Here is a 25,712-nt window from a genome sequence, read left to right on the forward strand (position 1 = left end):
CCTTCTTACGAAATTTCAATCCGATCCCCAGAGAGAAAGTTATGACGATTTTCCCCAGGTCACCTGTTTTGAATGTAATTCAGGAGTCTGCAAAAAGACCAACTTCCTCAGATCATATCTCCGCAAGTATCACGCAAAAAGCTCTGAAATTCGGATCCAAGGTTCAGAGCGATTTCTTCTCAAATGGGTTTTTTTTGCAACTTCTGAAACGTCACAGAAAAAAATTTATAGCGAAAATTCCACGATGACCTGTTTGGAGTAGCGAAACCCTAGAATCCAAAGCTCTGATAACAAATGTTATGAAACCAGCTCAAGAAAAGATAGAAAAGATAGATCAACGCCTTAGAATTCAGCCTCTTCGAGGGGGCAACCTCCTTACTTTACATAAATGAGCAATTCTTGGATGATACAAATGACAAAACCTCCTTTCTATATATAGGAGTCTAGGGAGTCACAATATAATCCAGCCGACCTAACAATAATAATATAAAGCCACAAAAATAACAATAGAGGGATTCTATGGGGCACAGAAATGACAATATGGGGGTAATAGGGGCACAACAATATAAATAAGGGGTATAACTACAATAGTAATGGGGTAATCACTAGTATTATAGGGACCCAACAGAATACATGTAGGTGATGGATACCTAGGTGGTGGGCATGGGCCAAGAGGCCTATGACAACGTCGTATTCTACTTGATTGTTGGTGGTTGACCAGACACAAAGTCCATTAAAGAGACGAGGTGTCCAGTCAGGAGAGTATATGGCCTAGGATACATTAGCGAGGTTTTGCGACCATCGAGATGTGTCGTCAATGAACCTGTGATGATAAGATGACGAAAAATCCATCTTCTGACACATGATTAGAGAATGAAGTCTTATAGTGAATCAATGATGAGGTTATCATCAGAAAAAATAATTCATGGTGCATACATGTCTACTCTAGCATTTTGTGGGTGAATGTTTTTTGAGGTAGAGACTATTAACATGATTTTTCAGGAAAGTCCCATCGAGCTCTCACAATATGTATGCCCCCTTTAGGAGGCAGTGGTTGATGATGTATGCACCCTTTGGTAGGGTTTCAAACTTCCTAGGTCCTACCTTTTCTTGGGAAGCATCGTAGCGAAGGACTAACTCCTCCTCGGTAAATGTCCAAGGGGTGATGCTGCGATCAAATGAGGCTTTGACCCTCCTTGTGTGTGGTTCATTATTATGGAGGGATTGGCATGCCAAACATGTGTGTGACATATGGGCCACTTCAATGCTATGATAGGTATTGGTACAGATTCCACATAGGGGTCTAGAATTGACCAAGTAGATAGTATGGGAGGAGGTATTGCTTATAGTATGGGATGTTGATGCCTCATTGATGTCATGTGACAGAATATCCTGTGGTAGTATCCATATCTGGGCCTTTTTGTTGGTGTGATGTGGCTTCCTGGTGTGGGTTAGTCTTAGCACTACTCTTGCTATTCGAAAACGTGGATGGTAGTGAGAATTCCTTGTGTGGTGGAATTGAGAGTAGATGCGACAATAACAACGTGTGATTTTCTCTTAATTGGAGAGATGCTTGTGTGGAATTTGGACCAATAAGTGAAAGATGTCATTGAAATTACTTAGTTCATGTAATTTGTTCACCAAATGGTTGGGTTATCACATATGGTGCATGTGATGGGCGATCTTCTTTGCCAGGTTGTTTAGATCCTTTTTTGTCTGATTTAGATTAATGGTGTTGAGAGGGGATGAAATGACAAGGGTCCTGCATTATTGATGGATTTCATTTCTCCTCAAACACACGTAATATGTCTAGGGGTTCATCTTCCCCTGGTGGGGGGATGGGTTCTATGAAGTCAATAACAGAGTCTAGTAGATAAGAGTTTTCGTTCATGAATCCACGTACAAAACTCAATGATTTGTAGAACCTGGGAAGGTGGGGGAACCTTCTCTTATGATGGTTTCTTGCACAAATAATGCATGTATGGTGTTGGCGCCTAGGTTTGGCTCTCTGAGAAACCTCGGTGATTGGGTAGTTTTGGTTAAATGTCCATAATTGCGAGAAAATTTTAATCAGATGAGTTGGTTCATCATATAGAGCACATGGAAATGCAGGGGAGGGGGTTGGTTGTTCATGTTTCCTTCGTGTGTTCTGGGTGGGTTTTTTATAGGAGTCAGAGCATAAAGCTGGTTCCTATTGAATGTAGAATATATTTTTCATCCATCGCCAACTTGGGTTTTAGCTAGTGTTATTGGTTCATTAATATTGGTTTGAACGACTGTGTTTAATGTCTCTCAGTATCGAGGGATATCAGGACAATTATGAGTGTAGTATCCATGTTTTTCACATATAACACATTCTTGATTGGTGCGTAATTTTTTATTACGTAAAGGCATAACCTTTTCTCCTTTTGGTGGAGTTGAGGTTATTGATGTTTTGGAAGTACGCATAAGGGTTTTTAGGTCATCTAACTTATGGCATATGTGAGTCAAGTGCTCAAATTCTTCACATAACACACAGGGTTGTAGATCATTGTAGGAGTTTGAGGTTTCCCCTCGTTTACTATTTTGTTTGGCCTTCTTGCCACCCCCAACTGGTGTCATTGCTGGAAATTTTTGAGTACGGATGGCTTACAGAGATGGAGGCACAAGGATACGACCTATCGAGATATGTCCTGGATCAGTCAACATGGTCATTGGGACCAGATACTAGACCAATATTGGGAGAGCCATATTTGGTAATGTAAGGGTTTCCATGACAGTACGAGATAAATTTGGGTGGGTGGCACAAAAATGGCGTTTGTGTAATGGTGTGACGTAGAGACATGGAATCAACAGTTTCAAAGTGTGTGGATCCTGGAACTAGTTCCTAAGTTTGGGTGGTGTTTGATGAGGTCATCATACACACCAATGCTCCGGTGTTTGGGGAAACTTCCTCTATCACTGGAGGGTCTCATGGGAATGTCCCTAGGAGAATTGAAGGCTTAAACAGGCTAGGGTTATTTTCAGTGTAAGTAGTGATGAACTCGTGAGAAGATGGTACTAAGGGTAACACACTATTAGGTGTGGGTAAGGTTTCCTTCTCATAGTATGTGAGTTGATCAATAGTAATGTTTTTTCCATCGAGGGGGGAACACCATTATTTTGAATACCGATGAGGTGGCTGCTAGCATCTCATACATGTAGCTTTGGCCTAGTAGGATGTTGTAATCCAACTGGGCATCTAGTACTTTGATGCCTAGTAACACAATTTTTCCAGCCAACTTAAATGGTACACTAGGGTATAGGTAAATGGGAGTAGAAGGGAACCCATCGTATGCTCTAATTGTAATGTTAGAGGGCTTGATTTTGGGGGATCATAGTTTCTTCCAAATATATTTGGACATGATACAAGTGGATTCCCCTTTGTTGACAATGCAACCATGGATATTAATGTTTTGGAATAAGACTAGAATTTGGAAAGCAACAACTAGTGGTTGCTATGGAGTAGCTTTATCCAAGTTGAAGACCATTAGAAGAGAATCATATGGGTCAATCGCCCCTAGAGTGGAAAGTAAGGCTTTTCATTGGGTTGGGCATGTTTGCAGGACCTCTAATGCTGACATAGCTAATGGTGATTGTGTTAAGTCGTCGACTATACTATAGGTACGAGCAGCTTTTGAGTTATGTCTTGTGCGTCATAAGCTCCTTTGACCATTTTAGGCATAAATTCTAGAGAAGGTTGAGGAATGGTCAACGACCCTGTAGGTATTGTTGTGGTTTAGGTGGATGGATTAGGCTTTGGGGGATATTCATAACTTTGATTTTTTTTTACAGGAGGATACCTTCTCTTTTCATGAAAATGCCATGATTATAATCATTATGGGGGTTTCCTCCAGATGGATGAGAGTGGGGTGCTTGTTGTTGAGTGTTAACCACCCCCTGATGGGGGAAGGGGTCTTAAATTACTACATTTTGTTGACCTCCTTTCTGATCTGAAAATGGAGCATGCAAGCTTCTTGTCTAGCTTACAAGAACCTCTCCCACTTCCAAAGCTTGAATATTCCCAAGTCTTGTTGATTAACCAATGTGGAATTAAGAAATGCTTGAAAATATAGGTGTATGCTTATATTTATTTTTAACTGATTATATATTTTAATTTTGTTGTTGTGCTATAAGTTGATGTGCTAAAACTGATATATAAATGCATATAACAGTGAAAGATGCATCAATAAACAATCACATAGAAACAACAATTTAATTAGGAGTTCACCCACAACTCTTGGGCTACATCTCCATGAGCTCTAGTCAACTCAACTAGGCTCTCCGGGATTATGGTATAAGCCCTTTGTACAAGCTCTTGGCTCAACTCCTGCTATTTTACACAAAAACAGTGGGTTCAAACACCATGTTATTCCCTAGCTCTTGAAGCTCTAGCTCTTCAGCTCTGGCTCTTGGCTCTGGCTCTTTGGCTCTAGCTTCTTTCTACCCTCTATTAGCTTACAGCCCTCTTGGCTTTTCACTTGACTTCCAAGTGACTCCCTCGGCTGCCTTTTTGCTTCTGCGCTACCTCCTTCACCTCACCTTCTTGCTTTGGCTTCATTTTCAGCAACAAAACCCCAACAAAAGCCTCAGCAACCAACAGTCTACCCCTGTCTCTATCGTTCTATGGATTTTAAGCCAAATCGGCGTTGTTGGTTGATTTTCCCTCTCGGGCTCTCTGTCTTCCTGTTTTGGTCTGCTCAAATCCTCTTTCTGAGCATTAGCAATCATTGCCAAATGCCCTCAAGGATGGTGGCCACTTGTTCTATAAAGGATGAGTGCATTGGGCTTATGAAATCCTTGAAATAGCCGCTTTCTTTTAACACATATAAATGTCTTCAAACTGTGAAAACCCGCCAGAAACACTATTCATCCAAACTTCAAATGTCCTCAAATCTAGTCTATTCTCCTATTGGGTGCGCCTGTGAGTTGCTATCGCATGTCGCAAATGGCCCTATTCCAAGGTTGCCCTTCGTATTTTAAAAATACGTTAAAACACTAAAATTCCGCAAATATGGCCTTGGGAGGATTTGAAATGACATTCGATAGCCTTAAGGAACCCTTTTGGGTCTGTTTTATTGCATCGAGAACTTTTTATTTGTATTTAGAAAAACACAAATGCAAAGAAAATTGTTGTTTGATGGATCTCAACATATATTAAATATGGTTCATATTGCCATCAGGTTCGGCTATCGCATTGCATATATGTATATATAGCCCGCTCCTTGTAATGCGTCGACGCAATATTGTGATGTGACTTGTCACATTCGCATATCGCATAAGCCCGAGGCCTTTCCATATAGTATGGTCTATGCCAACACCAATTGCGATCTGCTGATATTAGCGATCGCGGTATCGCATCGGCCCGGTCCTATCGCATGTTATGCCTCCGATTGCCTCTGCTTGTCACCGTCGATGCGATATGCTGATCGGATCTGGACCATTAATCAGCCAATTCCGACGACTCCTGTGCATTCACTGTTCAAGCCTTTGATAGGCCTTATTTCCACCATTTCTTCATATTTTTTGGTCCCGATAGTGTAATTCGACTTTTTAAGAGGTCCTCCTTTTGCGCTAGTTTTGAATATTTTCGAGGATTTGAAGACTTAGAGGGTTTTTAGGACCCAGTTTTAGATCACACCTTCCCACTGAGAGAACTTTTGGTCTCCAAAAGACTGATATACTGATATGAATCGTAAATGAGAGTGACTCACCTTCTTCTTTCAACCTCCCTACACTTGCCTTTGCATAGTGCCTCTGAAACAATAGTTTCTGACCACTTCCCTTCTTGGATGGGCTGGTCTTCTTGGGAAGAATTGTCTTCCTCCTTACCTTCCTGCAAAACTTCTGTTGAAATGGTCACAAAAGGTAGTTTTAATTTCCCTACCCTGATCATTGATCCAAGGTGGCTCAAACAAATGTGAAGTTCATCTGCTCCACAAAACTTTCATTTGTAACTGTTTGAAAGGCTGCCAACAACAACTATTAACAACAATAGGCATACAGACAAAAACTTGATGGACTAACTCCTGCTTCAACAAAAGAAACATATTTCACATCTTTTGAACACATCCATGTCTTACATCTGCATACAAATGATGGACTAGATAACAAGCCCACAAAACATGTCTTTAAACAAATGACCCTTCAAGTCAAGCATGTATAAAAGACCATTAGGACTCTTTTTCAAAAGATGAAACACTTCACCATTATCTCCATTTGGAGACCAATTTAACTTCTCCCAAGTCAACATGGCATCACATGCATGTCAAAGCAATCAGCTCTGCAAGTTAATTACACATACATGTTCAAAAATAAGGAAATCATCAACATCCCTGCGTTCATGCATCTCATGCTCATGCATACATTTCATCCTTCAACTTTCACTTAAGCACATTGTACTTTCGAAGCTGAAATGAAATATAATGTAGATGCATCAATAGACATGAAATCTTAATCGGATAAGAACTCTAATCGTTCCTTACCAATCCCTTTCAAAGGTACTACCTTTGTCTGCACATCAGCATCATCATGTGAATCATTCTGAGACACATCATTCATGGAATCTTCACTTCCATTTCTGCCATCTTCTCTTTCCACTTTCTGCAGATTTTGTGGAAGCATTGTTGGATTCAGTGTCCAACATTTTGCAGCAAGATGTCCTTGCTTATGGCAGTAAGTGCACTACATGTGCATCCTCTTGATAGCATGATTTGCCTTGTCCAATGGATCTTTGGCTTCTTGCTTCTTTTCCTTCTTCTGCTTCCTATATGTGGCCATTCCCTTCCAACATCTAGAAACATTATGGTTATCCAAACCACAAAAGGAACATGCAACTCTTTTCCCATACATATGTGGAAATTTATCATGCTTTGCAAAATCAAAAGGAAAATGTTTAGAACTAGATTTATACCTTTCTCTTTCACCTTTATTGCCTTCATGAAGAGGTGAAGAAAATGAAGAAGTGGCTCCCTTTGGAGCACCATCAATTTCTTCAAGGCTGTTGGAGTCTCCCCAACTCTCTGGTTCAAGTGTGTGCTTCTGAACACCTGCATCCTGCAAATGATGTTTCAGGCTATTTCATTCTTCCTGAATACAATCTTCACACTCTCTAATGCGACTTGGAGCTGTTTCAATGGCCTTCATGGCAGCTTTGGAACTTTATCCATGATCTTGTCCATAGCCAAGACCCAAATACTTAGGGCTTTCCTCAATCATTATTGGCTCAACAATACCTTGTGCATGTCTACCCAAGCCTTTTCCTTCATAGTCCATCTTGGGCATTAGCTTGGAACCTATGCCTCTAGTATGTTTTTCAAAAGAACCAATATAAGCATACTTCGAGGAATTTGAAGACAAACTGGAATGGTTTACCTCTTCTTCAAGCTGATACTTGACTAAGGCTTCTTGGGCAACAAAGAGCTATTTTTCCAACTCAAGCATCCTCTTCAAGTTCATATTTGCAATATGAAGTTGCCTCTCCATTTCTTGCAATTTGTTAGAAAGTAATTGCTTCTCTTCCTTCATGGAATTCAACTACTCTCTAAGCATGCCGCTCTTTTTTCCTTCCTCATACATTTCTCTCACCATATCCATCATGGTGGACAATTCTTGCTTCATGTCTTCATCAAAGAATCTTGTGAAGAACGCAGAATTTGAGGACCCACTTGTAGAAGTTGTGATTATGCCAATGAACAAAAGAAACATCAACACGATAAATAAAGAGCTTATTCAACAACCTTTTGCAACAAACCTCTTGTGTTCCAAAGATTGCCTTGAGGTCCTTGGGATAGAAGAATGCCTTTAGCCCTTCTTCCTATTTGTCTTTCCTGGACTGAGCTAGCAACAAATTTCCCTTTACCTCTGCAAACTCAGAAAATAGTCAGTCTGCAACACAAGCATACAATCAACCTCTGACTGTTTAAACACCTTCTAGACAAGCAATCTTTGCTCTGCCAATCAAGCATTTTGATATAAACTTCTTTGAAGGTGAGGTTAATCAATCTTAAGCTCTGATGCCACCTGATCTGAAAATTGGGCACTCAAGCTTCATGTCTAGCTTACAAGAACCTCTCCCACTTCCAAAGCTTGAATATTCCCAAGTCTTATTGATTAACCAATGCGGAATTAAGAAATTCTTGAAAATATAGGTGTATGCTTATATTTATTTTAAACTAATTATATGTTTTAACTCCTATTGTTGTGCTGTAAGTTGATGTGCTAAAACTGATATATAAATGCATATAACAGTGAACAATGCAGCAATAAACAATCACACAGAGACAACAATTTAATTAGGATTTCACCCAAAACTCTTGGGCTACATCTCCGTGAGCTCTAGTCAACTCAACTAGGCTCTCTGGGATTATGGTATAAGTCCGTTTTACAAGCTCTTGGCTCAACGCCTGTTGTTTTACACAAAAAAAGTGGGTTCAAACACCATGTTATCCCTTGGCTCTTGAAGCTTTGGTTCTTTGGCTCTGGCTCTTGGCTATGGCTCTTTGGCTCTGCCTTCTTTCTACCCTCTATCAATTTACAGCTCTCTTGGCTTTTCACTTGACTTCCAAGTGACTCCCTCGGCTGCCTTTTTGCTTCTGCGCTGCCTCGTTCGCCTCAGCTTCTTGTTTTGATTTCACTTTTAGCAACAAAACCCCAACGAAAACCTCAGCAACCAACAGTCTACTCTTGTCTCTATCGTTTTGTGGCTCTTAAGCCAAATTGGTGTTGTTGGATCATTTTCCCTCCCGGGCTCTTTGTCTTCCTATTTTGGTCTGCTCAAATCCCCTCTCTGAGCATTAGCAACCATTGCTAAACGCCCTCATGGATGGTGGCCACTTGTTCTGTAACGGATGAGTGCATCAAGCTTGTGAAATCCCTGAAACGACTGCTTTCTGTTAACGCAGAGAAATGCCTTCAAACTGTGAAAATCCGCCAAAAACGCTATTCATCCGGACTTCAAATGTCCTCAAATCCAGTCTATTCTCCTATCGGGTCTGCCTGTGAGTCGCTATCGCACGTCACAAATGGCCATGTTCCAATTTTTCCCTTCGTATTTTGAAAATACGTTAAAACACTAAAATCCCGCAAATATGGCCTTGGGCGGATTTGAAATGAAATTCAATAGCCTTAAGGAACCCTTTCGAGTCCAGTTTATCACATCAAGAACTTTTCTTTCGTATTTCAAAAAATGTAAATACAAAGAAAATTGTTGTTTGATGGATCTCAACATATATTAAATCTGGTTCATATTGCCATCGGGTTCGGCTATCGCATCGCATATATATGTATATATAGCCCACTCCTTGTAATGCGCCAATGCGATATTGCGATGTGACTTGTCACAATCACATATTGCATAAGCCCAAGGCCTTTCCATATAGTATGGTCTATGCCAATGCCCATTGCGATCTGCCGATATCGACAATCATGGTATCGCATCAGCTCGGTCCCATCGCATGTTATGCCTCCGATTGCCTCCGCCTGTCACCACCGATGTGATATGCTGATCACATCTAGACCGTTGATCGGCCAGATCTGAAGGCTCCTATGCATTCACTATTCAAGCCTCTGATAGGCCTCATTTCCAACATTTCTTCATATTTTTCAGTCCCGATAGTGTAATCTGACTTTTTAAGAGGTCCTCCTTTTGCTCTAGTTTTGAATATTTTTGAGGATTTGAATACTTAGAGGGTTTTTAGGACCCAGTTTTGGATCACTTCCACCATACTATCTTGTATCCTTTATAAATCAGGAAGTTGAGGATAATGGTGGGTATAATGACTGTATTCCCCATAGATAACACAAGAATGATTATTCTATAGACTTGTGTTCTTACCTTGTTTTTATGGGTTATTGTTTGTTGATCCCTGGTTTTGATTCTAGTTAGGGTTGCCCCTTTCGAGTGCTCATGTCAGTCGCTGCACCGTAGTCGAGTTCTTCGTTTGGATTATTTTTAGGTTTTTTCTTAGCAACATTCAGGGGTTAGCTGTATTCAATTTGTCCTCCAGTTGTTGTTGTGAAGTGAGAGAAGGTTACACTAGATTCACCGTTGCGTTATTTTTTGTCGGTGGGTTATTCTTCTGTTGTGCAAGTAAAGGAGGATACTGGTTTCCTTGTCCTTGATGACTGTATGGATTTTTGGAAGCAGACATTATCTCTGTATTCCTAGAGGGGTATTTGTTTCCTTATGTGGGCAAATATGAGCCTCCCTAAGGGGGCTAATATTGGTTAACCCTACTAACCGTATTATTCATAGGTGTGGGTTGACTGAGCTAGGATCTTGTATGTTGCAATGGTAGTGCATTTTTCATAACATAAAATGCTTGGTCAATGAATGAATATCTAGCATATTGCTAGTTATTACTATGTTGATTTGGGTTATGGACCCAACCAATCCATCAGCAGCATTATATGCTCTTGGGATCTATTTATAAGTTTGTAGGTGCGGGGCGTTTCGAAGCACATGATAAATGTTCTCGAGCTGGGTGTAAATAAGCTCCAAATGTTGAGCTTTACTAATGGTTTCTTCCTCGGTCCATGGGGAAGAATTTTCCCTGTCTTTGGAGATTTCCTATGTGAGGCATCTCAAGAACAAGTCCAAGCAGAATTTATCTTCAAATTGATTTTTTCACAGGCTACGACATTTTTTGGGATGATTTGGGTAGACCCAGGTTCAAACTATACTGTGCACCAACAAAATGCCTGATCACTGGCCCTTTCGAGCATCAACCTGCAAGTACATCGCAATCTCACCCGAAGTGATTATGGGAGGTTGCAAAACTAGGTTTCTATAGCCTTGAAGGACTAAGGGTTGTGGTATTATTATGATTACTTATTCTCAGCAGTTATAAATCACTTCGCCACATTAGATTAATCGCTCAAACAATCCATATAAAACCATAAACCATTACTGTGTTGAAGTAAAATGCAACTATAATAAATGCTAGTCTACAATAGATAGTAAGAAAATATACACGTTAAGACACCAATTTACCGTCATTCACCCCAATGTGGGGCTACTTCCACAAGAACTGTTGCTTAATATAATAAATATTGAATAACAAATTGTTCTTGGCTTACATGCTAAGCTGCAGGCTGCCTGCGCACTCAGCTGCAAAGCCTTGCCTTCTCTACCAAATCACAGATTACAATAATTCATGGATAACATTGATTCAGATCATGAAATATGATTCTCTTTTTATTATTTTACCCTATATATATTATTACATCAGAGGGTTACATCATCAAAATAACATGGTCCAAATACTATGGAGTCCCTAAAACAAGAAATTACGGTTTCAAAACCCCATTATTCCTTTACAAAATCGCGCACTTTTACAAAAAGGAGGGGATTTGACTCGCCCCGAAGCCCTTATGATACATCACAGTATATTCAAAATGATACACTACACAGTCCACTTTGCACTCCACTGCACGCTCTACTATGTGCTTCGCCCCACAAAATGTAGAGTCTTTGCCCAAAATCTAGGCCAATTTGGGCTATGCCCAATAGGCCCACAACACTCACATGTGACTTGTCTCGAGTCACTCAGCTGATTTGCCTTTGATCTTCCCTGCAATGATATTGTAGGCACTATTGAACTTCTGCAAAATGTCTTTGACCTGCTTCTCTTCACTGCACACTTCCTCTAGCAGTGCTTCTATCACAGGTTTTGTAGCCTTCTACATCATTATTTTCTCTTTTTGTCAAAGCTCTTGAAGCTTCTCATTCACTACTTGGGATACTTTGAGAGGCTCATCCTACCATGGTTGAGTTCTCTCTGTCAAAACCTTCTCTTCCTTCCTTAACTCCTCTATCTTCTTCTGGAGAGAATTTCCATCATTGATCTTTACGAGCCTTTGTGATTTTGGTAAGGTTCTCATTGTTGGGCATCAGATCCCCCTATAACATGTTTTGGGGCTCAAAGCCCAAGTTTTGGTCAAATATATTGTAAGACTCCGCGAATTGTAGGCGCAGTGCATGAAGTATAGGTTGAGTCATAGGGTTATCTGCCCTAAGCTTTGTAATGTAATGTAAAGTCATGTCGGACTACCGGACCATGGGATTATATAAACAGAGCGAGGCTCTAAGTTTTAAAGATAGCGAAGGAAAAGGACATAGATGAATATGAATGGTTTGAACATAGAGTAAGAGTCTAAGTGTATTGGGTCGTAGTAGTAGGAAGAGGCTCTGCAGCTGAGTGCACAAAGGCCTAGTAGAGTTCACAGCTGAGTGCGCGGAACCCTACAAATGAGTGCATAGGGAAATGTTGAGTCTATAACCTTGAATGAAGAATAATAAAGAGAAGTTAATACCCCTTTCTATGTATCTGCTTTTGTATTACGTTCTATGCATTTATACTGTTTTGCTTATCACGCGCACTTATTTGAATGCTGAATATACTATTAAATATCACTAGACTTACATAGATAAGTTAAGTAATCAGAGAATAATAGGTTAATAGTAAGGAACTTAGGTAATAAAATGGATCATGCCCCGTGTATGGTTGCGCAAAGGCAGCATCATAGGTTGCGAAGGACTAATAGATGCGTGTAGCGACGTGCGCGCAGGGTCAAACTGCGGACCGCCAGAAGCTCATTAGACATCCCCAGGGTGCAGAAACCTGGTTCTAGCACCCTCCCATACTACTTCGGGTTGTTGGGTTGTGTTATATTCTTTCCACGACTAACCGACGTAGTTAAACGGGGGGTTAGAGGGGGGCGGTAGCCCCCCTTCGTTGCGCCGATTGTGCAGCGGGGGGGTCACAGGGGGGGCGGCAGCCCCCCCTGTCCGGGGGTTTGAGGGGGGCGGGTAGCCCCCCTCTACGGGGTCCGGGGCAGTGCCCCGAGAAAATTTTTTTTGGACCCTATATTAGGTTGGGCGAACCTACCTATGGTTTTGTGCATGATTTTCGCACATGGTATTGGACGCGATGGTTTTTCGGTCCATGGTATTGGATGCTTCGGCATGTATAAATATGTATTGTAACATTGAAAGGAACATAATGAAAAATCAAGCTGGTAGTCCCGGTTTTGGGATCCAGGGAAAAATCTCTGTGCATATGTGTTTTATGGGTTATGCTCTCGCATTGTTTATTTTCTTTGTTTAAGAATTCGTATGCAGGTAATTTTTGTACAAGGTTAAAACCTACATTTGGTATCAGAGCTGTTTTGGCTTCAAGGGGACGCCTTTGTTGCTAAGGGGTTTCGCTCGGGCCTGTGGTAGACCCTGTTCAGTGGGAGATCTGCGAGATCGATTCTGGTGGTGAAAGAAGATGGCAAGCAGTGGAAAGATCGAGATTGAGAAGTTCAATGGTCAGAGTTTTGAGTTGTGGAAACTCAAGATGGAGGATCTGTTGGTCGATAAAGATCAGTGGATCATGGTAGATCCGGGTACTAAACCATCGGGAGTGACCGATGAAGAATGGAAGAAATTGGATCGGAAGGCAAAGAGCACAATACGATTGTGCGTCTCAGATTCAGTATTGCTAAATGTATCAGGGGAAGCTACGGAAAAGGCTTTGTGGGTCAAGTTAGGGACTTTGTACCAATCTAAGTCTCTGGTGAATAAACTGTTCCTGCGGAAAAAGCTGTATAACCTGAGGATGAAAGATGGAGACTCGGTGACAGAGCATCTGAATGCGTTTAATACTGTGGTAAGTCAATTATTATCTGTTGATATTAAAATTTCAGATGAAGATAAGTGCATCAGTCTATTGTGTTCTCTACCACATTCGTGGGATAGTCTGGTTATTGCAATAGGTAGCAATGCAACTGCTTTGCAGTTTGATGAAATAGTCTCAGCCTTGCTGACGGAGGAGATGAGACGGAAGAATATGGACAACCAGAATGGTGATGCCTTGTCTGTACGAGGACGGTCCCAGAACAGAAACAAAAATAAGTCATCGAGTGGGAGATCTAAATCTAGAGGGAGATCTAAATCTCCAGGAAAACCTACAAAGGTGGTGTGCTGGAAATGCGGAAAGGAAGGGCACTTCAGAAGGGATTGTAAATCTAAAGCTCCTGATAAAGGAAAGGGATCTGATGATGCTCCTTCTGCAGAGGCGAAAACCACCTCAGATGAAGGTGGGGATGTGTACTTGGCTTCTTCAAGTACACATGTAGATCATGAGGCATGGTTGATTGACTCAGGTGCATCCTTTCACTTCACTCCCCATAGAGAGTGGTTCTGCGAGTATGGGAAATACGATGGTGGTGATGTCTTCTTAGGAGATGATAGGAAGGCTAGAATCATTGGTTGGGGAAAAGTAAAGTTGAAGTTGCAAGGTGGAAGGGTTAGAACACTTCCGGGTGTTCTACATATTCCTGCATTGGCCAGAAATCTGATTTCTGTAAGCAAGTTGGATGATGCAGTTGTAAAGACGGTGTCCGAGAAAGATACCTGCAAGATGGTTCGAGGAGCACTGATATTGATGCGGGGAGTTCGGATTGGAACTCTGTACAAGCTGCAAGGTAGCACTGTTGTTGATGGGTGCAATAGTTCTATGGTTCCTGAAAATGGAGTAGAAAATCTAGTGGTCTCTGGAGAGAAGACCATGTTGTGGCATCAAAGGCTTGGACATATTGGAGAGAAGGGCCTTCGAATACTTCATGGTAAAGGTATGGTAGAAGGTATGAATGATAGCTCTCTGGATTTTGATTTCTGTGAAAATTGTGTGTATGAGAAGCAAAATCGAGTGAGTTTCCCCTCTGGTGGTAAGAGGACGAAACAGATATTAGAGCTTGTGCACAGTGATGTGTCTGGACCTGTGAAGGTTCCATCACTGGGTAAGTCTGTGTACTATGTATCATTCATAGATGACTTCTCAAGGAATACATGGATATATTTCCTTAAGAAGAAATCTGAAGTCTTTGACATGTTTAAAGAATTTAAGGCTCTAGTGGAAAATCAGACAGAGAAGAAGATAAAGGTGCTGAGGACAGATAATGGTGGAGAATTTTGCAGCAAGGAATTTGAAGAATTTTGTAAGAAGTGTGGTATAGCACGGCAGAAGACCACTCCATATACACCTCAGCAAAATGAAGTCGCAGAAAGAATGAACAAGACGTTGATGGAAAGGGCAAGAAGCATGCTCAGTGGTGCCGGGTTAGGACAGGAATTCTGGGCAAAGGCGGTGGATACTGCATGTTACCTGATCAACAGATCACCCTCATCAGCGTTGGAGGATAAGACTCCACAAGAAGTATGGACTGGTAAGAAACCCTCTCTTTCACATCTGAGGGTATTTGGATGTGATGCATATGTACATGTTCCAAAGGAGAAACGAACCAAGTTGGATAGTAAATCTGAAAAGTGCATCTTTATTGGGTATAAGGATGGTTTAAAGGGTTATAAGCTTTGGAACCCAGTCACACGGAAGGTTGTGTACAGCCGAGATGTGGTGTTCAGAGAGGTAAAAGATGTTATTCAATCTGAAGTCCAACCAAAGGAACCTGAGAAGATAGAGTTTGAGCCAAAGGAGGAAGAATCAGACTCTGCAGCAGAGGAGGAATCAGAAGATGAAGAGCCACAAACTCCGGCTGTGAGAAGATCAGGTCGAGAAAGAAGGCAGCCAGAAAGGTATAGTCCATCTGCTTTCAGTTCAAATTTTGCTTTGTCTGTTAGTGATGATGATCCCAGAACTGTGAAGGAAGCAGTGGATTCAGAGGATGGAAAACTCTGGAAAGAGGCCATGGTTGATGAAATGGCATCTTTGGACAAAAATGAGGCTTGGGATCTGGTAGAGTTGCCGGCTGGAAGGAAACCCATTGGCAGCAAATGGGTGTTCAAGAAGAAGACTAATGCAGAAGGAAAGGTGGAGAAATACAAAGCTCGGTTGGTAGCAAAAGGTTATTCCCAGGTGCCGGGAATTGATTTTGGTGATATTTTTTCTCCTGTTGCCAAGGTAGCTTCTATTAGATTACTTTTATCTGTTGCTGCTGCTTTTGATTTTGAGGTAGAACAGATGGATGTGAAGACAACATTTCTTCACGGGGATTTGGAAGAGGAAATCTACATGAGGCAACCTGAAGGCTTTGCGGTGAAGGGTAAGAAAGAACTGGTATGCAAGTTAAAGAAGTCTCTGTATGGGTTAAAACAGTCACCAAGGATGTGGTATCAGAAATTTGATACATTTATACGGGGACTTGGCTTCACCAGAAGCAAAGCAGATCATTGCGTGTATTTTAAATTAATTGGTGACCATGTTATTTATCTGGTCTTGTATGTGGATGATATGTTGCTGGTTGGAAATGACAAAGAAATTATCCAGGATTTGAAGACCCAATTGTCCTCCAAATTTGACATGAAAGATCTTGGTGCTGCAAACTATATTTTGGGCATGGAAATTAAAAGAGATCGGGCAAAGAGGAAGCTCTGGTTAAACCAGAGGAAGTATGTCGAGACAATACTACAGAGGTTTAATATGCAGGATAGTAAACCGGTGAAGGTTCCTATTCCTGTAGGTGTGAGGTTATCTGCTGAACAGTGTCCCAAGACACAAGAAGAGGAAGAGGACATGTCCCGTGTTCCATATGCAAGTGCAGTCGGTAGCCTGATGTATGCAATGGTCTGTACTAGACCAGACATTGCACATGCAGTGGGAGTATTGAGCAGGTTTATGTCAAAACCTGGGAAGGAGCACTGGACAACAGTGAAGCGGGTTTTCAGGTATTTGCGTGGCACTAGTGATTATGGTTTGTGCTACCAAGGAAGACCAGGATTGGACATAGTGTTGGATATTCATGGTTTTGTTGATGCAAACTGGGCTGGAGATCTGGATCAGAGAAGATCTACAAGTGGGTATGTGTTTAACCTATTTGGAGGTGCAGTCAGTTGGATGAGTAAGAAACAATCTGTAGTGGCACTATCAACTACAGAGGCAGAATACATGGCAGCCACTCATGCAAGCAAGGAAGCAGTTTGGTTGCAGAGATTGTGTTCAAGTATGGGGTTAGTACAGGGAGCTATAAGAATAGACTGTGACAGCCAAAGTGCAATTTTCTTGGCAAAGAACCCTGCTTATCATTCAAAGACAAAGCACATTGATGTTCAGTATCACTTTGTGAGGGATATGATAGAAGACAAAAAGGTGTTGCTGGTAAAGGTGGACACTTTGAAGAATACTGCAGATGCATTGACAAAATCTATGAGCTCTGAGAAGTTCTCTTGGTGTAGAGAAACAATGGGTGTTTCAGGGCTGGAAAAATGACTAAGCTCTCTTGTGGCCCCCTGTGGAAAGAAAACAACAAGTGAGAGTTTGTTGGGTTGTGTTATATTCTTTCCACGACTAACCGACGTAGTTAAACGGGGGGTTAGAGGGGGGCGGTAGCCCCCCTTCATTGCGCCGATTGTGCAGCGGGGGGGTCACAGGGGGGGCGGCAGCCCCCCTTATCCGGGGGGTTTGAGGGGGGCAAGTAGCCCCCCTCTATGGGGTCCGGGGCAGCGGCCCAGGAAAATTTTTTTTGGACCCTATATTAGGTTGGGCGAACCTACCTATGGTTTTGTGCATGATTTTCGCACATGGTATTGGACGCGATGGTTTTTCGGTCCATGGTATTGGATGCTTCGGCATGTATAAATATGTATTGTAACATTGAAAGGAACATAATGAAAAATCAAGCTGGAAGTTCCGGTTTTGGGATCCTGGGAAAAATCTCTGTGCATATGTGTTTTATGGGTTATGCTCTCGCATTGTTTATTTTCTTTGTTTAAGAATTCGTATGCAGGTAATTTCTGTACAAGGTTAAAACCTACACGGGTGAGACCTCAGTCCGCGCTCCGTGGACTGTTGCCAAAAGGGCTAGTAGTACCACGATTTGTTTGGCTAAATCACCTCTGAACTTGTGTCAGGCCCATACAAACCAACAAATGGTTCCGTTGCCGGGACCGGGATCTGCATAAGGGATGTTTGATGTCGTGCCACTAGAATCCGACAAAGAAAGAAATTGAAGAGTGGTTGGACAAGAAGATTCACGAGTTTTCGGCACAGGAAAACAGAAACCCGTGAGTATCTAAGGAACAGTGGTTGGAGCGCTACTTATATACGCAAATCCATGAAATTTTCTTTGCATCCTTTCCTTTTGAGTTGTATGAGTGGATCGCGAAGCTAGCAGACAATCAGGGAAGGTGTAGGCTCGACAAACCAATCGTGTGGACTTTGGAATTAGTGCGCAGACTAGAAGAGTTAGGAGATAAGATCGCGCGAGCTGTGGACCATTGGCTCGATCGAATTATAGGAGGATTTACCACTGAGTTCACGGTAGATACGACCGTCATCTACAATGAGCTGGAGCGACATTTGCTCAAGGGACCACGAGGTAAGTATATTAAATCTTTGAACACTTGGATTAAGATGCTATTGTGTGAAAAGTGGGTTATGCGAATAAATTAATGTTTGGGTCTACACGAAGTGGAAAGATCTGCAGAAGTGGAAGTAGTGAAGAATTAGAAGCCAGTCCCTTAATTTCCCCCTCATGGGAAAGTGAGTAGGAGCTCGCGAAAGTTTCTCCGAGAAGCGCGGTCAGTCACCATCTCACCCTCCTCACCTCCATCTCCACTGGCCCCACCTCTGCGACCACCACAGTTCAGTATGGTGAGTATGATCAAACTACCAGTATTCAAAGGAGTAGGGAATGAAGATCCGAACCAATTATAGTTCGTGGTAAGGGCGGTATGGGAAGCACAAGGTGTCATGGATGATAATATCAAGAAGGCTACGCAAGTAAGTGTGTCGCAGGATCGCGCATACATGGTACATCAAGCATTCGAATGACCATCCAAACACAGGAATCACAGAAATCCAAACCATGCTGAACAAGGAATTTAGCAGGCCAAAGTCAGAAACACAATCAATCATCGAGTTTAAGGAGATCACGATGCTCTCGGGTGAGACCCCCTGGGATCTGGACCAAAGACTGAAGGGCATGATTCACGAAGCCAAAATAACATTGATGAATGGACAACACCATGCATGGTTTGTGGCATCACTAACACCACACTTAAGGACAGTGTTGTCACAGCAAAAACTTTCCACCCAGGCCGAAGCTTTGGAGAATGCAATGAGATTGCATGAGACACCTATACAAGACCCTATTTTGGGAGTCCAGCAAATCCACGTGCAACTGCAAAATCTATGTCTAGAGATGCAGAGCTTGAAACAGGATAGGACACCTTGGCCAGAGGCACGCGAGGAGGTATGGTGCATAAAATGCAAAGGCTAGGGGCATGACAAGGACCAATGTCCAGTGTTTGTGAATTACTTAGTAGGAAGAGGGTCGATGCCATTAAGACCTGAGGCACAGGCAGGACCAAGCGCGATGCTTGCATTATGGTGCGCGATTTATCAGATAGGAGGAAAACACACTACGAATAATTTTCATCTATTACAGAAGTATACGTAGATGTCCCAATAATTATTTTGTAATTTCCGCAAATCGGTAGGCCATGATGAACGCACCTGCAGAAGTTACAAACTAATGATGGATCGAACTCCTGCCTGTAGGGTGCAGACCGAAATGCGGGCCCTTGACCCAAAAGCAGGAATGGCGCGCACTGGATTTCAGAGGCGCAGTCGAGGTTGAGGTGGAATGGTACCAGGAAGGGGTCGTGGACAACTAATTTGCTACAATTGCTAGGGGCCAGGGCACTATGCCTGCAATGGTACAAACTCGATAATGACATCATGATTGTACTGTACTCAGTTTGATAATGAGGTAGAAGACTACCCTACATTGATAGCTAGACTGCGTGAAAAAGGGGTACTTCAGCCCCCTCCGACTCAGAATTTGTAGATGATTAGGTCTGAGCCGTGCGATGAAGACCCGAATGTAAACATGATGCTCAGGAGTGGTATGACCACTGGTGATGATAAAGGGATGTAATCAGAAGAAAGTGTGTGGGTTCACAAGGCTCCTACAAAGGAACCCGAATTTGATTTAGAACGCGCGAAGGAGACATTCATGGAAGCTAAGAAGAGCTTCACGGAGGCCTCCACTTTAGGTAGTAAGGATCAACTAGAACCAGGGATGAATCCTTCAATGCCCACTACCTTTCTGGAGACATGCATGAAACTGCTATGTGACAGCAAGGCAATAAAAGGACTACAGGAACTTATCACTAGGTGCACGGGGTCAGGAGAACCCCGTGTAGTTTGGAAACTTGGAAAGCATGCATTGTGCACAGGAAGGGTAATGAGGTTGACTACACAAATCAGTGAGTATGAAATGGATCAGGTAATCCTGGATCTCGAATCGGACGCGAATGTACTGCCAAAACAAACATGGGAATGCATGGGCCAACACGTGCTACAGTGGTCTCCTATTCAGTTACGAATGGTGAACCAGCAAAAGATCTTACCCATGGGAAGATTGCAAGGGGTAACAACAGATATTGAAGGTGCGAGTGCGCAAGCAGATTTTGAAGTGATAGAGATCTTCGATGGTAGTAATCCCTATCCCACACTACTAGGAATAGACTAGGCCACCAATATGAATTGAGTCATAAATCTGAAGAAGCGCAAAATGATATTTGAAAAAAAGTCATTACTCGTAGTAGTACCGCTAGATCCAATGGAAGGAGCGCAATACACTGAACCGATGTGCGATGATGATAGTGATGACGATCTCGATTGTATTTACAAGATGACCGCACGAGAAGAGGATTGGGTGAATCCAACTACAGATGGAAGGATTTTGTGAGAGCGTGAAAGCTCCTACACTTCAGATTCAGATGAAGAGATAGAGCGATGGAAGAATCAGTTGCACGAAGTAACAATGCTTAATTGTAACATGATGGTTAGATCACTACATTGCGTGACAACAGAAGCAAGGGATCTGCCTACATATGATGGATTGACAGCAATGGATGAATTCCTAAACAAATTTGAAAGCCCAGTACCAGAACAACAACGGTTCGATGCTCTAAAGTGGGCACTACATGCAACGCCTGCACAATGGTGGGGTACACATCAAGGGAGTTTTGAGGATTGGTGCGGATGTAGAAGTCTGACTCACCTACGCTTTTGAAAACCCCAACTCAGAACGAAATCTAGTCAGTAGGGATGGAACAACCTGTGCACCCACCTTTCTCGATGGGTACGGACATATGCTATACATCCCGCACAAGCACACACCACTCCCAGAATAGAGAATCATAACAAACCGCAGCAGTAGGAAAGTCGATGTGCGCTACCAATTATCCATGAAGAAGTATTCGATAGGGTGTGCAAAGTACTGAATAGGGTTCACCAAGCGAGATGCACTGATTGGGACCTACGCATACTAGCAGTTCGATGGGCCTATAGGACCATGTGCAAAACCCTGATCACGAATTCCAAAGGTGTGGAACAGAGTAGAGACCGTAATTTCTGAATAAAATGCAAAGAGGAATCCACACGTAATATCTCCCACAGATGTGACAGTGCATGAAGACTAGGATGAAGAAATCACACAGCTACACGAGGTCGAACACATAAGGATTCAGGAAGCCATTCGGCGAGGGAACCTTAGACTTCTCGAACTCGAAAAAGACTGGGTACGACTAAGGAAGAAAAGAATTTTGTTGGACACCGAGGTTAAGAGGCTGGAAAACGAGATCAAGCAAGCATGTCTCATCGATAAACCAAGGATGACAAGGCAAGGTGCAGATGATCATACCACTGAATTAGAAGATTGTCACTGAGAATTTATGACTCTGCTGCCATGGCTACGACCACATCTCACCAAACATAGTAACCAGGGGAGCGCACTATATACAGTAGAACACGTTGCGCCAGCTGTCATGAGAGCAATTCAGGATTTTCCGCAGACTATACTAGAAGGCAAGTTGAAGCTTCGCACAGGTGGTGCAACCACCTGACTAGCCGTAGGAAGCACAGTATCAGCACTCCAGGAAGTTGAAAGAAAGCGCGAGACTATAAAAGAGTTTGTTTGGGAGCTGCGCGATAAGGGAGGTGCGCGCAGAATCAGCATGTCACAAGGTTCATGCCCGTACCCAGGGGGCTATGCTGCCACGCGGGTAGGCTGGGAAGTGACCGTTGGTGTCACTGTTCATGACGAGATGTCTGATTTGAGGCCAAAAGGAGCGGGCGGCGGGCATTTAAGACACGAATTAAGGGCAAGATTTGGGACAATTTTCCACCAAGAAAGCATTGATGGCCCGGAATTGGGGGGAACGGTCGAATTTGAATTCAAAAGGCGCTATAAAACTCCAGGGGCTAGCCACGAGACAACACTTGTTCACTTGAGATTTGAGCAGTTGATTAGAGCACAGAGTGTTGAGTGCCAAGCGATATTCGAGCCCCTAAGTTTGTGAACGACCACATATAGTTCAAACAAGATGGTGGCTACCAAGAGAGGTTTGGGCTTTGTAGAAGGAACCGTTGACAAGGCCACGCAGAGCCCCATGGTACACGATGTTCCTGAAGATACTAGGGTCGCGCCAGAAATCTTGAAATCACCTCGGACACCAAGACCCAAAAAAAGATAAGTAGACAGCGGGACCAATCTGCATGTCCTCGAGGAATCCGTGGTTCGGTAAGATCTCAATGGAAGAAAAGGGCAAGGCTATCACCATTGAGTCAGATGATGAGGAGGATGACTTACAGGCTCTGATTATCGAGGTTGAAGAGGAAGAAGAAGTGGAGGTAGACATCCAACCAATGCGCTCTGCAGGAAAATTGCTTGAGTATGTCCCTCCGCGAAAGGGGAAAGCGAAGGTACCAAAGGATCTGGATGTAACAAAGAGTGTGATCCAGACCCCGCTCCTCCTCGATGGAATTACCTTTGAAGGTTTGCTCCTAGGACGTGTACCTACCCTAAAATTCAAAGATTGGGACATCTCAGACAGAGAGAAGTTCCCACACTTAGAGACAGAGAGCCTAATCAAACAGACTACAGAGGGGCTGGTGATCACATTACAACCATTAAAATGGTTGTGCGATGTGGAGAAGGCTAGATTTCTTCATCTGTTGTGGATACCACACTTTCACCGTATGCCCATCACTATTTTCATCATCAAGCAGCTGCTTTTCCTGGTGCATGATGGGTACTTATGGCTAGAGGAGCCTATTCCCATTACGGCGGATCTCATCCATAGAACTTCTTGGCTTCCCTGTAAGGGAAAGGACCCCGCGATGATAGCGTGAAAAAGTGGTGATTTGGTTCTCGCGGAAGCCATGATGAAAAAATATAAGCTCGAGAAGAAAAAGTGGGGTTACGTCATCAGCAGTATCAAGGATGAAGGGGTGCACGTAGCCACCCAACTCCTGGCTGGGAAGGTAATGAGAAAATGTCACAGCGATGAAGTACCAACGCCAGTAGTGGTGTTGGCCAAACAATGCACAGACGGGGTCCAATTCAACTGGTCTGAGTTCCTTTACGAGGAATTCTTGATTAATTGCAAGGAACCCAGGAGTAGGGAAAGACCTTCCACTATGCATGTTTTCTTTTATCCATTTTGCTGGTAGCGGGAGAATTGCCAGAGGGTAGTTAGTTCCCGAGCATTGAGCATGACATACCAGAGGATGCAAAGTATGCGTCGCTCTGGGCTACCAAGGAAGCAAAGCGGATTCGTGATACAAAGATCTTCTGGGTGCTCATGGAGGCAAGTACCTGGATGTGGATTAATAGGAGGCCGTACCTGTCCCCCTCAATGCACAATAGTCTGTAGGGCTTTGCAGACTTCAACACGGACATGCACAATATTTACATCAAGGTGCAAAAGGATCCAGCGCAGCAGTGGACCAAGCTCCCCTTCATCACCACTGATGATGCAATTTTTACAGTGTTAGAATCATGGCCTCCCGAGTGGTGCGCCCCAAATTTGGTGGAGTTGGATAGGACAGCAGTATAGAAAAGAAAGGATGAGGCCAAGATGCACATCACATAGCTGGTTGAGAAGAGAGGCAATGAAAAAGCGGCAGTAGAGGTAAGGGCAGTCCGCGAGGCAGCACAGGAAGCCATGGAGTAGGAAAAGGCCGCCAAAGTAGCAGCAGTAGTGCAGACAACAGGGACCACAACAACGCCAACAAATGAGGGCCAGGAATTGTCTACAGGACAGGAGGTAGAGGTTGCAGACCTTGCAAAAGAAGGCACGGACCCAAGCATAACTTCCAACCAACTCAAAAGGCCACGCATCACAGAGAGATCGAGTCCACGGAAAAAGTTCAAGGCCTCCAAATTGACCATCGACCCGATCGCGTTAACGGAAGATGACCTTTACGACATCGGCGAGATGGTTTGAAATGTCATGAAGGAAGCGCTCCAGGAAGTCATGTTAGAGCAGTAGACTATGTTGGGGGCCCTAAGGGCACAAATGTAGGAAATATAGGTGCGGCCCCCACAGGAAGGAACCTTAGCCACCTACGTCGAAAGAGGCACATCAGCAGTAGAGCAGATGCTACGCGCAAGGATGGCCAATACCGTAGTGCTACTGGAAGGGGCGCTAGTAATAGAGAATGAGATCGACAGAACCGCGGTTGGCAGGATCAAGGGACTTGACCTTAATTTGGCTGCCCTTCCGTGAGACACACTATACCAACTATAGGATGGAATAATAGCAGAGCTTCTTGCTAGGGAGGGCCGCACAATTCAGGTGATGAGTGCGCAAAAGATCAACATCGAATAGCTTAGCCTACAATGTGACGAACTGGTGTCACAAAACCAATAGTTAGTATAAACAGTGGATGAAGTGTGCCAACGTGTCCCAGAGTTGTCCATCACTGCGGACCTACCAATAGAAGCGTGGATCCACTATTTGGCAATTGGAGTCTGAAACGGGTGTGAGGAGACAACGCGAGTGCAGCTGGAGCTGAATCTCCAGATTGCCGAGCTGGAGCTGAAGGCGTCGCCTCCCACTCCCCCGGAAGTTAGAGAGCAGCCCATTAGCGCTATCGAAACAGGGTTGGAATAAATTGGATCCGCAGTGTAGGATTGTACCAGTATGTTGGACCAAACCTTTGGCGTCCTCACATCTTTGCAGGAGGACTCCAACATAAAGCACCTGGAAACAGAGGCACGCGAACTTCAGGAGCAGTGCGATAGTGTCTGAGGAACTGCACAAATAGTCGTCCTCACTCAATGACTCGCAAAGCTGAAACAAGCAAGGGCACTGAAAGAGCAGGTGGATGCCGCAAGGAAAAAAGAGGCACTCTTCAAAGCACGCATCCAGCCATGGATTGATGAGGCCTTCACCATTATGGTAGATATCGAGGGCAAGCTCGCATAAATGTAGGGGCTCTATGCACTAAGGCAGGGATTTGATCCTCAAAAAGAAGCATCGGAAGAGCACATGCAGGAGGTCCAGCAGACCGTAGAATAGTACACTGCGAACCTCCAAGCAGTGCGGGACCAGTTGGAGGGGCTTCGTGCCAACTGAGTGACTCGAGGACGAGTCACGATGTTTTTTTTTGGGGCCTATTGGGCATCAGATCCCCCCACAACATGTTTTGGGGCTCAAAACCCAGGTTTTGGTCAAATGTATTGTAAGACTGTGAATTGCGGGCACGGAGCGTGAAGTATAGGTTGAGTCATAGGGTTGTCCACTCTAAGCTTTGTAATGTAATGTAAAGTCATGTCGGCCTACCCATGGTTCGCAGACCATGGGATTGTATAAATAGAGTGAGGCAAAGGAAAAGGAGATAGATGAATATGAATGGTTCGAACATAGAGTAAGATTCTGAGTGTATATTGGGTCG

This window comes from Pinus tabuliformis, chromosome 6 (genome assembly GCF_031772625.1).
Source record: "Pinus tabuliformis cultivar Carrire ecotype Pingquan chromosome 6, CPIR1, whole genome shotgun sequence".
Classification (NCBI taxonomy): Eukaryota; Viridiplantae; Streptophyta; class Pinopsida; order Pinales; family Pinaceae; genus Pinus; species Pinus tabuliformis.